Source organism: Anabrus simplex, chromosome 7, assembly GCF_040414725.1.
Source record: "Anabrus simplex isolate iqAnaSimp1 chromosome 7, ASM4041472v1, whole genome shotgun sequence".
Taxonomy (NCBI): Eukaryota; Metazoa; Arthropoda; class Insecta; order Orthoptera; family Tettigoniidae; genus Anabrus; species Anabrus simplex.
This window is the reverse complement of record NC_090271.1, coordinates 108,806,094-108,819,465: the sequence shown is the minus strand read 5'-3', so window position 1 is coordinate 108,819,465 and position 13,372 is coordinate 108,806,094.

The following is a 13,372-nucleotide window of genomic DNA, read 5'->3' as shown; positions in this document are numbered from 1 at the left end:
GACAAAGAACATCACAACAAACAATGATCAGTGTAATGGTATTGTTGATCAATGTTGTGCGGTATCGATATTGTAGGCCTTCACATTAATTTCCATCCGACTCTGAAATACCACTCTTATCATAGTCGGTACGTTAAAACTGAATAAAACATAAATGATCGGAAATTGTATTCTTTATAAATTTTGTTATGTAGTAGAATAAGCAATTAAGGCCTTTAAATCCGTTTGATATAAACATACTAAACTAAGGTACAACATCAATTTACTTTTCTAAAAATTTATTTTCAACTTTTTCAATTTCCCTTCACAGTGTAAATGAAATGCTTTACTTTAAGCTTTATTTTGCATTCTAGATACACTTTCCAGAACATCTACTATGTTACGACTAGTAATAGTTATGTTCTTGAAACTCAAATAATTTGGCGGTGTTTTAGTCTTTAAAAATTTAAAAATTAAATTTTAGGCGCCTTCCCATAAACTACAATTTCATCCAGGGTGAAAAAATTGTTTATAGCTTAGACTGTAGTTTCTTATTCCTCGATTCTATATACGGATTTTCATTAAATTCTGCTAACCCATTTTCTCGTGGCTCGGCGTTGATATGGATTCAGCAATAAAAATATAATTTATGAATATCTGTGTTATCGTATCCGGCACGGTAACACTGTATGGCATACATGATCGAAAATTTAGTTCTATATAACTTTAGTTATGCAGTATTTATTGATAGGACCACTAATAAAAGAAATTTTCGGGAATTAAATTTTAGGCCTTCCCCTAAACTACCATTTCGCTCAGAGCAAATAAAATGATTTATAGCCTAGATTGTAGTGGCTCATCCCCCGACTTTACATACCGATTTTCATTAAATTCTCTTCAGCCGTTTTCTCGTGATGCGTGTATAGACGGACGGACGGACGGACGGACATTACGGAAAAGAAAAAAGAGCATTTCTTTGTTACTGAGGACATGATCGATACAGAAATACCATTCTTTTCAAATTCTGAGCAATGTACAGACAAAACTCTTATTTTATGTATATAGATGGTGTTGAAGAATGTGCGGGTGGTTGGCTACGTCTCAGCCAGGGACACACACACACACACACACACACACACACACACACACACACACACACCCGCTCGCACGCTTATCGGGTGTCCTTTGTGTCTCGGCCATTTCCGCTATTCTTATTGTCGTTGACACTCAGTACTCGCTAGTCGTTGGCTCTTTTTCTTACCATGTACCTGTATGATTTCTTTTCATGGTTAACTGCACTAAGAACGAGCGGTGTACAAAGCCCCGATATGCACGAAGTCAAATAATTTTACACTTTTTATAGCTCATGGCCTTCAAACCGATGTGCACAGTTCCTGGATTTTTTCGTCTGTTGAACATTTTCATACCTGAATTTTTCTCCCCCGGTACTAACTTGAATTATCTTAATAAAATATGGCTCTCTGGTATGACAGATGTTGGCCATCATTCTTAAAGAAAATGTTTTAATTATATTTTTACAAGTCCACCATCACGCACAAACTTCTATAAATTTGCCATATTTGACCATGTATGACTACTTTGTACCCTATGGGTTGGTTAAAATAAATCTGTTGCTCAGACGAGTCGCATTTTTTCCGCGTCTATCTGGACTACAGTTATGGTGTGGGTCTCGCAGAGCGTGTTTCTATCGTTTCTGTTGCTAGGGTTGGCTAGCAGATGCAAGACCTAGCAACTGTCGATGCAAAAGTATGACTTAAACTCGCTGTGTAAAGGGTGATGTCAATCTGTTCATCTCAGAGAAAAACAATCGTTTTAAATGTTCCAAACACGTGTGTAATATTGAGAAATAATCTGCTAGAGCCAGCGGCCGTAGCCGTGTTGAAACTCTGGATCCCGCGAGATCTCCGAAGTTAAGCAACATTGGGCGTGGTCAGGAGTTGGATGGGTTGCCACGCGCTGTTGGTGGGGGTTGAAGGAATGGAGGAGCGGAAAGGAACTGGCCACCCTACCGCACGTAAACTCCGGCTCAGGAACGACCTCTGCGGAGGTTCGGACCTGCCTTCGGGCTATAATAATTTCGTGTGGCTATTACTAGCCGAGTGCAGCCCTTGTAAGGCAGACCCTCCGATGAGGGTGGGCGGCATCTGCCATGTGTAGGGAACTGCGTGTTATTGTGGTGGAGGATAGTATTATGTGTGGTGTGTGAGTTGCAGGGATGGTGGGGACAGCACAAACACCCAGCCCCCGGGCCACTGGAATTAACCAATGAAAGTTAAAATCCCCGACCCGGCCGGGAATCGAACCCGGGACCCTCTGAACCGAAGGCCAGTACGCTGACCGTTCAACCAACGAGTCGGACAAAATTTCGCGTGGCTATTTCTAGCCGAGTGCAGCCCTTGTAAGGCACACCCCCAATGGAGATGAGCTGCAGGTGCCGTTTTAACCACATACCAGCCCTCCTGCCATTCTTAAATCTCTGGCAGTACCGGGAATCGAACCCGGGGCCCCGAGGACGGCAGCTAATAACACTAACCGTTACGCTACGGAGGCGGACGCCTTCGGGCTAAAAACAGATGATGTGGAACATCGGACTCAATACCTGTCATATAAATTGGTCCATTTATATTAGAAGTTGAAGCCAGCCCCATGGTGTTGGGGTAGCTTGCCTACCTCTTACCCGGAGGGCCAGGGTTCCATTCCCGGCCAGGTCAGGGATCTCAGGGCTGGTTCGAGGTCCATTCAGCCTACGTGATCTGACGGTGAGATGCGGCACCGGTCTAGAAAGCCAAGAATAACGGCCGAGAGGTTTCGTTGCGCTGACCACACGACGCCTCGTAATCTGCAGGACTTTGGGCTGACCAGTGGTCGCTTTGTAGGCCAAGGCCCTTCGGAGCTGTTGCGCCGTGGGGTTTGGTTTTTGAAGTTGTCAGGAGTTTGTTGTCATGATTTGGTACTCTCTCGCCAAAAATGAATTACGCGCTTTTTTACCGTTATCATGTTATCAAATAATGGGGAAAATATGCTCAATAACAACCTAACCAACACGATTATGCTAGAATCTTTCCGGAACATATATCGCAGAAAAATATTTCTATTATTTTCTCTTTCGTCTAGGCCTTATACCCATTCAAAAAATGCATTTGAAAATACCTTTTGGCATGTGGCTCCAACGATTAATCCGGTATAAGAATATCACGAATTTTAACCAATAAACAGCTGTCAATCACCACAGTTACCGTTTTCGTATTATCACTTTCATATTATCATACCGACGTGCACTAGCGTGTATATACATTTACTAGCAAGATACCCGTGCTTCGCTACGGTATTATACTGAAATTTATAATTGAATGCTTATTGTTTTATATATAATCCGCCGAAATTCGCGATCTGACTGGTTATCTGACAGAATCTGCCAACATTCGCGATCTGACTCGTTTTCTAATAGATTACGGCAAGTTTCCTCCCATTTTTCAATCTTTCTTTCCAGCATTCGATTTCGTACTTCCCGGGCTAGGTCCAGGTATTCGACCCGGTCAGTTGGGTCCCTAAATCTTTGCCATCTTTTCCTATAAGAATTTTTAATATGGATCAAATCCATGAGGAGATCCGGCGTGGTGTCCTCTTGGGTGCCTTGGCGGTACTGAACCCGCGGCTGGACTGCATTCTTAGTCATTACCCGTCCAGGACCCGTTTCCAACGCGGTCTGCACATTTGACGACGGTCCAGAACATTATTATTATTATTATTATTATTATTATTATTATTATTATTATAGATGTTCTGGACCCCATAGCAAGATGCAAGACCGCTACTTGGCGGCAAATTACATCTGCTGCCACTGTCATTGTTAACAATGTGACCAGCACCATTGCCGCGCGTAGCCAAGTGTGCGGGATTTCTGGTAATACGAATGACATACTCCGTGCATTGTTGACCTTATTATAGGGGTGAACAGTTGGATGGTCAATCTCATTCCTATCATTTATTTCAAAGGTGTTTAAATTTTTATTTATATGATGGGGGAATCTACTGTAATCTAGGAACGTTCTCCGAAGAAAAAGATGGCTCTTGAAAACGAACCCAGGAAGGATAAAAAAATGATCGGTTTATGATCAGAATAAGTACATCGGAAATCTACAGCCTGTTTCCAGTCATTCGACAGGGTCAGGAATGGAATGAATAAAGCCCCCATCTGGCGGCGGCAATATGAATTGTGCCGGCTACCGAAGCCTGTCGCACTCCTCTGGGGCAATGGATAATGAATGACAAATGAAATGAAATGATATTGGACAGTGTTGCTGGAATGAATGATGACAGGGAAAACCGGAGTGTCCGGAGAAAACCCTGTCCCGCCTCCGATTTGTCCAGCACGAATGTCTCATGGAGTGACCGGGATTTGAACCACATAACACAGCTGTGAGAGGCATGCGCGCTGCCACCTGAGCAACGGAGGCTCCTTTTAAGTACATTATGAACAGTAAAATTAACTATTCTCACTTCCTTTTACACCCCACCGCCGTTAAGTTTATTTACCCCCACCCACAAAAAATAACAGAAAGGCAGGTTTCTTTATGTTTAAAGGAGATTCCAAACACCAACGTTCACGTCTATTACCTTCAGTTTTTAGATATAAGTATCTCCATAAAAATAATTCACTTTTTTCACTTCCTTTCACACTCCTCCCCCCGCCCCAATTTTATTTTCCGGCAAAAACCTTGTTTCTTTAATAGTAAAGGATCTTCTAAATACCAATTATCACGACCCTAACTTCCTCAGTTTTTGATTTGTGTGACCTCATGAAAGGAATTCAACTCCTTTTCAATCCCGCCCCCCAAGATGATCCCCCCCTCAAAAAACACGTTTTTCTTTGTTTCTAAAGGGGATCCAAATACCAATTTTCACGTCTGTAACAACTTTAGTTTTTATTAGACGTAAGTATCCTCATACAATTAAGTCAATTAATTTTTCAATTCTTTCACCCCCCCTTCATTGGATTTTTCGAGAATACGTGTTTCTTTACTTTTAAAGCAGAATCCAAATGTCAAATTTCACGTCTGTAACATCTTCATTTTTGAGATATCAGTAGCTTAATTAAAATAATTCAACACCATTTTCAGTCACTTTACACCCTCCCCCGCCCATCCAGCCAAGTGGTATTTCGGAAAACTAAACAAACACGTTTCTTGAATTTTAATAGAGATGAAAGGTACCAATTTTCACTTCTGTAACATGTTAAGTTTTTGAGATATACTGTAGAAATCCTCATTTTAAAATTTCACCCCGTTTTTAGTTTCCCTTAAATGGAGTTTCCAAAAAAAATCACCTATGTTTCTTTACATTTACAGGAGATTCCAAATACCACTTTCTACGTCTGTAACATTTTACGTTTCTCAGGTGTTCTGTGGATACAATCTTTCAAAAGTTTCACCCCAATTTGTCACTCCTGTTTAACCACCAGTAATTGAATTTTCCAAAAACAAAAAAAATATATGTTACTTTATTTTTAAAGGAGATCCCATGTACAAATGTTCAGTTCTGTAATATCTTCAGTTTCAGAGATATATGTATCCTCATTAATGGCATTCAACCCATTATTCACCCTTTTACACCCCTCCTATTGGGATTTTCCGAAAACAAAAAATGCATGTTCCTTTATTTTTAAAGGACGTTTTAAATACCAATTTTTACATCTGTAAACGTTTCAAGTTTTAAGATGTAGATACACTCATTTTAAAAATTCACCCCCCTTTTCCCCCTCCCATTAATTGGATTTTCCAAAAACAAAAAAAAAATACGTGTTTCTTTATTTTTAAAAGAGATCAAAAGTACCAATTTTCAGGTCTGTAATTTCTATAGTTTCTGAGATATAAGTACCGGTGTCCTGATTAAAGGCATTCAACCCCTTTTTCATCCTTTTTCACCCGTCCTATTGAGATTTCCTGAAAACAAAAAAATACGTGTTTCTTTATTTTTAATGATGATTCTAAATACCAAATTTTACATCTTAAACTTTCAAAGTTTGGAGATATAGATACAATCATTTTAAAAATTCACCCCATTTTTACCCCCCGATTAATTGGATTTTCCAAAAGCAAAAAAATACGTGTTTCTTAATTTTTAAGAGAGATCCCAAACACCAATTTTGAGGTCTGTAACATCTTCATTTTCTGAGATATAAGTATCCTCATTAAATGCTTTCAACCCTTTTTCAACCCTTCCCCCCTTTCTATTGGGATTTTCCGAAAACAAAAAAATACGTGTTTCTTAATTTTTAATGAAGATTCTAAATACCAATTTTTACATCTGTAAACTTTCAAAGTTTTGAGATATAGATACACACATTTTAAAAATTCACCCCCTTTTCCCCCTCCCATTAATTGGATTTTCCAAAAATAAAAAAGCACGTGTGCCTTTATTTTTTAAAAAGATCAAAAGTACCAATTTTCAGGTCTGTAATATCTTCAGTTTCTGAGATATAAGTACCGGTATCCTGATTAAAGGCATTCAACCCATTTTTTTACCCTTTTTCACCCGTCCTATTGGGATTTTCTGAAAACAAAAAAATACGTGTTTCCTTATTTTCAAAGAAGATTTTAAATACCAATTTTTAAATTTGTAAACTTGTAAAGTTTTGAGATATAGGTGCACTCATTTTAAAATTTCACCCCCACTTTTCACCCCCTTAGCGACGGAATATCCAAAAATCCTCTCTTAGCGAGCACCTACATCTTAATATGAATGTATCCCCAAAATTTCATTTCATTATGTCCAGTAGTTTTGGCTCGGCGATGATGAATCAGTCAGTCAGTCAGTCAGTCAGTCAGGACAAGCTATTTTATATATATAGATGAGAATAACTCACTTACAACTTATCAGCTTCTTTGCTTCAGTTGTCTTCAATAATATTCACATTTCAGTACTCTAATGAAGCCGACGGTCGACATATTCGGAAACTGTGGCAAAAAGAGTTTAAACCAAAATAGAAACCCGTGCTTTTCCTTGTTGAAAGTTTTGTTCTCTGTATAGGTTATGAATAGCCAAATATTTTATTTGTTTTTTTATTTATGCATTAATATTTTCATCACTTATTTAATATTGTAGTAATTCGCTTAAAAGACAAAGTAAGTACAACTCAAGCTTTAGAAAAGTTCTGGAGCTATCGTTATATTATTACAGAAAAATCAGGTAGGAAGAGGTTAAAGAATGTAAAATATAAATTAAATATATTTTCTAGAATATAACATAAGAATTACTTGCTTGCATATTCATACACGAATGGAGATTTTCTTACTTGGTAAGTCTCCATTCAAACTTGTTTGCAAGCTGGTGTCCATTTACGAGTAATAGTTTTACTTTCACCAATTCCTGATATACGGTACTATGTTAGGAAAAAGGTAATATGTGCAGAAGCTTAGCCTAAGCCTCTCCATAGATCTTTTGGGCGTAGGGTATATCGCAGAGGTGTTAGGTGATAGTTGGAAATAGTTCAGTGTGCAGAGATTAGGTCTACACCTTCTTCTTGCGAATGTTTGGGGATTTATAGTCATCATAAAATATCAAAGCCATTATGTTCAAAAGAGTGCTGATGGTTGTATTATTATTATTATTATTATTATTATTATTATTATTATTATTATTATTATTGTACCGGGCGGTACACCTCCACACCGCTAATTTAAAATGTGCGCCTGTTGAAACTCCTCTGCTGGAGGAAGTCTGAACTTTATGGACAGTATTAATTTTCAAGTTTCTCAGAAGATGTCTCTACCTGGAAATTTTGGAGTTTTTGAACTGTGTCATTTTCGACGTATTTTTGTTTTGCTTGTAGTAAGAAGTGTGAACCTTCTCTTCTAGAGGACACTACTGAAGATCAACAAGAGTGCACCCTAGTGCGGAGTGAAAGAACTATTTTTTTTGGAGAAGTTCTTATTTCAAAAGTTTGTTTCTTGTTAAATTTCTTTCTGTTATTGTTTAAGTTGGCTGTATACCCCTCTTTTTCCCCTTGTTTTAGATTTATCCAATCCCGAATTTCTTTTAGTAATTTCCGACCAATCCGATGTATCTTCCCCCAACTTGGCTATGTTTCTGTACCCTAGCCAATAAAGTGATTGTGGGCGGGTGTTCTCTTCCCTAAAACGCCTAGAACCTTCCGCGAGAGTATTTAAACTGCTGATTTTTGGGTCACCGGGCCACTTCTGTTCCATCTTTCAGTGTGTAAAGTACATAGCAGGGGGCGGGAAGCGCCTCTTTCTTCTCCAGCTGTTCAACACCAGGTAATGGCCTCTTAATAACTTCTTTTCTTGCTAGGTTGGCAGTTTAACTCTCGGAGCGGGTTCGAAGCGTTTCCACCATGTAACCTTTTCCTAAAATGTAACCAATCTTTTCATCTATTCTCTTTTAAAGCTGCATATTGGGATAGAGAGTGCTAACCCTCTCGAGCTCCCACTCACATTGTTTTGAGGTGAACTTATTTTCTCAACCTATTCTTCGTTAACGTAAAACAAATTGCTCTTTTCTAAAGTCACCTCTGTAGTATGGGATTAGCCCTTGCATTAGTGGCCTAGAGCCAGATTAGGTTTTAAAAACAAGTGTATTAGGAGTGCAGATCGCCTCCTCTCAAATTGTTATTTTAGAGGTCATGTAATTGCCCCTTTTCATTTAATAGACCTCAGTAGGTTGGGTATTTTACCCCTGTGTCTATGTCCAGTGAGGACAACTCGAAGGTGGAGTTTGGTGTGGCCTTTGAGAGGATTAAAGTTGAGAGCGTGTGACTCTTTTGAAAATTGAGTGTTGTATGCCTCGTGGAGGCTTTTCAGTGTAATTTGGAGCAAGGACTCCTAGGCATGAATGGGGTTTTCTGCCCCTCTGTTGAAACTTGTGTTTGGGGTAAAACTGAGCTGATTGCCCAAGCATTGTGAAGTCAGGGCGCGAAGCCCAAATCCTGTAAATATTGTAACTACCCTTTGGACTTGCTACTTTGTACCTGCCATGCTTGTTATTTCTTTGTTTTTGAAAAGAAAATATAACCTTGTTAAATTTTACATTAACTTTGATTCCGTAGTTTGAGACCCGTTCACGCCCGCACCTTCTTTCACCTCTACCTACCACTAAAACACGGTAACAATTATTATTATTATTATTATTATTATTATTATTATTATTATTATTATTATTATTATTATTATTATTATGGAACAGTCATATCAGCACACAAGTTTCAGATCAAAACCGGTTTTCGGGCACTAGGGTCCATCATCAGTGATTAAGAATTATTTAAAACATATTAATCCACAAGGGCCTCTGTGGCTCAGGCGCCAGCCTCTCACCGCTGGATACCGTGGTTCAAATCCCGGTCACTCCATGTGAGATTTGTGCTGGACAAAGTGCAGGCGGGACAGGTTTTTCCCCGGGTACTCCGGTTTTCTCTGTCATCTTTCATTTCAGCAACACTCTCCACTGTCATTTCATTTCATCTGTCAGTCATTAATCATTGCCCCAGATGGGTGCGACAGGCCTCGGCAGCAGGCACAATTCCTATCCTCGCCGCAAGTTGGGGGCTTCATTCATCCCATCCCTGACCCGGCCATTCACTGGAAAACAGGTTGTAGGTTTTCATACTAATCCACGTAAGTGTGCCATCAGGTTAAAATGGAGCCCAAATGAAATAAGCATTAGAGGGCAGGCTGGACATGACCAACCCGCCCGGTAATATGGATTAAAAAATTAACTTTCAAATCATAGCAGGAGTAGTTATTACTAAGAATACAAATCAGCAGTTACAATTATATTAATATATGTGCAGAAAGAGTAATATTCGCCACCTCTGTGGTGCTGTGGTTAGTGTGATTAGCTGCTAACCCCGGAGGCGCAGGTTCTATTCCCGGCTCTGTCATAAAAATTTGAAAAAGTGGTGACATAGAGTTCTGTACTTATCTCCAAAGTTTCGTCTGAGTTTAAAAGTATTGAAAGGGTGTACATGTGCCTACGCACATGTTTGCTTCAGATTTTTGACTTGGAATGCGTCCATCGTTTTGTTTCAATACGTCGAACGGTTAAGGCGCTGGTTTTCTGAGCCCAATTTGGCAGGTTGGATCCTGGTGCAGGCCGGTGGTATTTGAAGGTGCTCAAATACATCAACCTCGTATCGGTAGATTTATTGGTACATAAAGGAACTCCTGCGGGACAAAATACCGGTACCGCGACGTCTCTAAAAAGCGTGAATATAGTGGGACGTAAAAACAATAGCATTATTATTCTTTTCAGTATTGAATACCTCAATAAAAAATATGTGTCTCAAAATATCAACTATTAACTTTCCCTTTGGAATAATCAAATGATCTGTGTCGTATTCTTCTTCTTCTTCATCTGTTTACTGAGGGTAGGCTTTTCTCTCAGACTCAGCAAGGGATCCCACCTATACCACCTCAAGGGCAGTGTCCTGGAGCTTCAGATTCTGGGTCGGGGATACAACTGGCAAGGATGACCAGTACCTCGCCCAGGCGGCCTCAGCTGCTATGCTGAACAGGGGGGATGGAAAGCTTGGAAGGGATAAACAAGGAAGAGGGAAGGAAGCGGCCGTAGACTTAAGTTAGGTACCATCCCGGCATTTGCCTGGTGGAGAAGTGGGAAACCACGGAAAACCATTTCCAGAATGGCTGAGGAGGGAATCGAACCCCCATCTACTCAGTTGTCTTCCCGAGGCTGAGTGGACCCCGTTCCAGCCCTCGTACCACTTTTCAAATTTCGTGGCGGAGCCGAGAATCGAACCCGGACCTCCGGGTGTGGCAGCTAATCACACTAACCACTACACCACAGAGGCGGACATGATCTGTGTCTTTCAGTAAAATGTATGACACGATGTTACCCAGCAACTTTGCAGGCTGTGATGTGAATTATTGATTGATGGCCATGTCATATCGATCCACGGCCTGTGCAGCTCCCTTCGTACAGATGCATGGACCGTGCACCTCTCAGGGTACTGTTGCTAGGTGACATCCAAAAGCAAACCCTTTGGCGCAACAGATACGACGGACAATGTCTTACCAAATGTCCCCTGCTCAGCCCGAAGACCTGCAGATAACGAGGTATCGTTTGTTCAGCACGACGAATCCTCTCGGCCGTTATTATTGACTTTCTAGACAGGGACCGCTATCTCACCGTCAGATATCTCCTCAGTTGTAATCACGTAGGCTGAGTGGACCACGAGCCAGCCCTCAAATCCAAGTAAAAATCACTGCCCTGACCGGGAATCGAAGCCGAGGCCTACGAGTAAGAGTCAGGCACGCTCCACTTACAACGCGGAGCCGGATTTCATGTTAATATTACTTAAATAGAATAATATTATGCGTTACAAGGGCAACCATATCTCGCGTATTAGCTTCGGAACATTTCAACTAGTACGCAGAACTTCACTTCCGGCTGTATAATGTACGTAACTATGTGATATTGGTGAGATATATTACGAGATCAATTTTATGTAGAAATATATAGAGTCTGCCCCTGTGGTTTAGTTGTTAGTGTGATTAGCTGCCACCCCTGGAGGCCCGGGTTCAATTTCCGGCTATGTCACTAAATTTGATCAAGTGGTACGAGGGCTGGAACGTGGTTCACTCAGCCTCGGGAGGTCATGTGAGTAGAAGGGATTTCGATTCCCACCTCAGTCATTCTCCAAGTGGTTTTCCATGATTTTCCGCTCCTTGTGTAGGGATGATACCTAACTTAAGGCCACGACCGCTTCTTTCCCTCTTCCTTGTACATCCCTTCCAATCTTCCCATCCTCCCACAAGGCCCCATTTCAGCAAAGCAGGTGAGGACGCCTGGGCGAGGTACTGGTCCTCTCCCCAGTCATACCCCCCACCCCGACCCAATGTTGCGCACTCCAGGACACTGCCCTTGTGGCGGTGGAAGTGGGATCCTTCTCTAAGTCCGAGGGAAAAACCAAACTTGAAGGGTAAACGGATTAAGAGAGAAGAATATAGGAGTTGCATGGCAGAAGTAAGTAAAAGCCAAACCACGATCCTAAGTAGATTTTTAATATTTTATGAATTAAGAGTTTCAGAGGAAGCCATTATGATTTATGACATTGCCATAGTTGGACAACTATGGATTATGTCGAAACAGCAAATACGGGCATTGCATTTAACTGCGTAAACAGACCGAATGTTTATCGGTATAAATTTTTTCTCTCTATCAAGTGCCATGAGCGTCTTCGAAGGATAGATGAGGTTCTGGGATGAGAAATCATCCGTAAAGGTGGATGAGTCAATAACGTGATCAACGACATAGGATGCAGAAGATAACAGTGATTCACTGTATTGAAGTTCCTCTGGATATCCCAATGAATAGCGGCTCATGATATAAAGTCCATAATTTTAAAACATCAGTAAAATAATGACAGACAAATTGTGCCACAGCTACCAGCAGGAGAAATGATTATCTAATGAACGGGCGTGATGGAGAGCCGCTACAAATCAATTGTAGGATTGAATATTGCTGAAGTAGTTTAATACATTAGTATTCATAAATATTTTATGCTCACGGTGTAATCGCTCAAATTAGAAAGGCAGCTGTTAAATAGTTCGTTGTGCAGTAAAATGCTCGTGATTTGTGAGTAAAGTGAAGATGTGTTCGCTATTTTCTATAGAATTACAGCGATTTGTTCTACACCTGCTCATTATTCTTATTGATGAGGTAAGTACTGCAATAATTGTCTTAGTTAAAACATTAAACTGAAATTCATGGGATAATATGGATTTTACAACTTTTCTTTTTACAGTTTGCTTTCTACTATTTGCTTCTTACGTCTCATCGACACGGATGGGTTTTATGGCGACGATGGTATAGGAAAGGCCTAGGAATGGGAAGGAAGCGGCCGTGGTCTTAATTAAGATACAGCCCCAGCATTCGCTTGGTGTGAAGATGGGAAACCATAGAAAGCCATTTTCAGGGCTGCCGACTGTGGGGTTCGAACCCATCCATCTCCCGGATGCAAGCTCACAGCTGCGCGTCCCTAATCGCACGGCCAACTCGCCCGGTAATAAGGATTTTAAAAAATACTTTCAAACCACAGCAGGAAGAGTAACTACTAAGAATAAAAATCAGTAGTTACAATTATATTAATATATATGCAGCAAGATTAATATTCGCCACCTCTCTGGTGTGTTCTTAGTGTGATTAGCTGCTACCCCCGGAGCCCAGGTTCAATTCCCGGCTATGCCATAAAAACTTGAAAAAGTGGTATGGGGGCTGGAACGGGTTCCACTCAGTCTCGGGAGGTCAATTAAGTAGATTGGAGGGGGGTGGGGTGGATCGATTTCCACCTCAGCCATCCTCGAAGTGGATTTCCGTGGTTTTCCACTTCTCCCCTAGG